We start from the raw sequence: 3,833 nt of genomic DNA, 5'->3' as shown, positions 1-3,833 counted from the left end.
ATTTTATAGGAGCAGGATAATTATGTATGTGTTGTGTATTTTCTGTTTTGAATCTATGTAGAAACTATGTTGGAACTATTTTTATTTTTGGACACAAAAACCCCATAACATAGCTTTTACATATGCTATGTAAAGGTTCCATTTGACTAGCTAAAACATGATGCCTGTTTTTGTTGTGCATAATTGACTGCTTAGTTACCAGTGGTTGAATTGCCTTAAGGAATAAAATTAAGTGGTTGGAAAAGGCAGAGGAAAATCATGAAAAACTGGAATATCCTTGAAAAAAGGATTAATACATGATCTTCACATGCTTTCATTTAATAGCATGCAGGAATTTTCTAGAAAAATCTAGAAAGCAGAATTTGTAACAAACTGGAAAAAGCTGGAAAAAACCTGATTTGATCCCAGATTATGATTTCTGGAATAAAGCTGGCAATTTCTTTCCTCATGAACTCATTAGCATGTTTCATTTAACATTCTAGAATTTTCTAGAATTTTTCAGAAAAGGAAACTGGTAAATTCTAGGAATTTCTAGAAATATTTTCTTTTATATTCTAAGAAAAATTCTGGAAATAACCAGAATATTCCAGATTTGTTTTGCAAGGGCGTCTGCTTGAAATTGGTTCGATTTTGTGACTCTTCTTTGGCGTGTTAAGCGTCGGTATAGCTCCAAAAACCAGTCTTTTCTTGATCATTTTTTTGGAGTGGACTGCAAAAACAATAAAAAGGATACAATTATTTATTAAATGAAAAATACAGAGCCGTAGACGTTTTATCAACAACGTATAGTACAACAAAGTGCACTCGCACACGCTTTGAATGCAATGTTTATAGTCACGCTACTACACGAACGATTTATCAAGAAATACTTAAATATTTCAATTTCTTCATCATTGAAATGCTTTTCGCAAGTATAGACTTTGTCTTCATTGATTTGTCGTCGAAAATCTTTGTCCACTTCCCTCGTTTTCTTGAGTTCTCCAAGCCACTCATCACACCATCTCTTGTGTTTATCATCCTTCGCCGAGGGCAACTTAAAAATCCTGATTTCTTTAGTTCTACGACAGGAACCACATCCAATTACAGCGCAGTTAACGCCAGGCATGCCGAAGATTATATTTATCACTAAAACATACTCAAAAAAACATCACTTTCTCTATAAACTTTGAAAAACCATGATCATTCGAACAAGCTCACATACTGGCCGCCATCTTGGAATCTATGTGTGCACCATAAAAATCATGTGACATACCAAAAACCTTAACAAAGAGTTCTCCCTTTGAAGTTTGCCGGCCCTCATAAGCATTCCCCTCTACTAACTATGTGCAAACCTAAACCTCAACGACTGGACACTCTTTGGTTAAAATATCACAACATTTGAAACACTACAGGTCAGCTTTTTGTTTCGCTGGGTATGGATTATTTTTGAGTTTTCAACTAATAAGGAAAGTGTGTTTGCTTAATTGGTGCTCAGTTCGCCTGGAAAGAACAGAAGATAAAAATAATCAGTATGTCTTGGCCGAGGAAGAGTCAATATATGCAATTTAAGTTCAGAAAGATTCACAGCAATGTAAGCGTCTGTGTACCAAGGAGCTGAAAAGTGTTATATTTCGGATTCTCCGAGAGTGAAATTTGAGCTTTCGGTACTGAAGGAAATTGATTTTTTGACCCTGGCCAGGATTTCTTTGATTTTTGGTGGCAATCACTCTTAAGAATGAAACCAAATAAACATCCTCAGATAGTTTGACTAACAAGAAATATTTTGTTTGTCCAGAAAATGCTATAAATCTGCAAAATAATATAAAGAAATATTTTGTTTGTCCAGAAAATGCTATAAATCTGCAAAATAATATATCTCTTCAGCACTCTGGTCCATCGATTGTCTACTGTCAAGAGAATGCCCAGCCTATTCCTGTGAGAGTGACAGTACGTCCTCATAACAGATCCTTTGTTATGGGTAACCATGCGAGGAAATTAGCCAATCTAAGGAATGTAAACACATTCAAACAGAATGTTGCGTATAAGAGTCGCCACATGGAACACTCAATCTATAAATAAGAAATCTGCTTACTTTAAATTATTTTTTATTTTATTTTATTTTATTATTATTATTTTTTTAAGATTAATTACTGTGTACAGACTTCAACCGTCTAAGAAGAATCGAGAAGCAACTCCTACCATTTTCTTTAGGGAAATTTCATCTCTCCTTGAGACTGTTAGCATTACTCCTGGATACTTGTTACTGACTGGTGATTATAACTTTTCCCTGTTTAGGGATTTACTGGAGTCTGTGGGTGTAACACCATATATCAATGGCCTTACGCATCGTAGTGGACACACATTAGATCTGTTTATTGACAGACAGAATGACCAAATGTTATCTGATTGCAAGATAGTGTCCAGTATGCCATCTGACCACTATGCAGTGATATGTTCCATTGCCTTTCCAAGAACAAAACCAACGAGGAAAGCTGTCAAGCAAAGACAGCTCAGGAAGATAAACTTGAAAGCTTTCCTACAGCAATATTTTGAATTCTTCACTTCATTCAGAAACACGTAGCACCTCAACTGATGTCAACAGTTTACTGATAATTATAATCAGATCTTGCGAGAACTTTTGGATAAGCATGCTCCGGAATGTATCCGAACCATTACATTGCGTCCCAGTGCGCCATGGTTTAATGAAAGTCTGCGAGCTATGAAAAAGCAAAAACGCCAATATGAACGTAGATACCTATCCACCCGCCTAGAGGTTCATCGCTTGATTTATACTGATTTCTGCAGGTCATATACAAAAGAGATCAACTCTGTTTATTATAAATCGCTTATAGCAAACTCAGATGAGAAACAGTTATTTCAAGTGATCGATGGATTATTCAAGGTAAAACCTGTCCCTGTGTTGCCAACTTGCATGTCGTGAACGTGCAGTGCTCATTCAAACAATAAACTACCTTATCAGCAACCATTTGATGGCCAAGTTGCAGTCGGCGTATAGGCGCTTTCATAGTACTGAGACGGCGCTATTATGTGTGTTTAATGAGATCCTAAGTGCTATTGACAATAAACAGGAGGTGCTTTTGGTTATGCTGGATCTGTCGGCTGCTTTCGACACTATCGACCACGAACTTCTGCTCCAAAAGCTACAACATCGATATGGAAACAGTTTTGAATTGGTTCAGATCGTATCTTTCAAACAGAACACAATCGGTTAGAATTCAGGAAGTTGATTCGTTTGATAAAATTCTGCTATATGGAGTCCCGCAAGGATCGGTACTAGGCCCTCTTCTCTTCTCATTGTTCTTTGCGCCTTTGGAAGATGTGATTCTCACACACGGACTAGACGCAATGATGTATGCAGACGACACAACTTTATATTACTATTGGTTCATCTGATCAGCGCCCTCTTGTCTTAACCAAGCTGGAGTTGTGCATTAATGACATAATGATCTGGTGCACTAGTAAACTGAAATTGTCCACTTTACATCTCGCTTTTCCAATTCACAAGATATACCGAACATTAACATCAATGGATGCACCATTCCACCTAAACCAAAGGCAAGAAATCTCAGAGTCATTATGGACTCACACCTATTGCTATCAAAACATGTTAATAATATATGCAAATCAGCATGGTATGCAATAAGAAACATTGGCAAAATCAGGCATCATCTGGACCAAGAAAGTTGTGTTAGACTTGTGCACACATTTGTAACGTCTAAATTAGACTCGTGTAATGGTGTTCTCACAGGGCTGCCTGATAAAGAGATAAACAAATTACAGTGTGTGCAAAATGCTGCAGCCAGGCTTGTAGCAGGCGCAAAGAAACAGGAGCA

This window comes from Montipora capricornis, chromosome 7 (assembly GCF_036669925.1).
Source record: "Montipora capricornis isolate CH-2021 chromosome 7, ASM3666992v2, whole genome shotgun sequence".
Lineage (NCBI taxonomy): Eukaryota > Metazoa > Cnidaria > Anthozoa > Scleractinia > Acroporidae > Montipora > Montipora capricornis.
The sequence above is the reverse complement of the archived record's forward strand: the minus strand, read 5'-3'. Positions refer to the sequence as shown.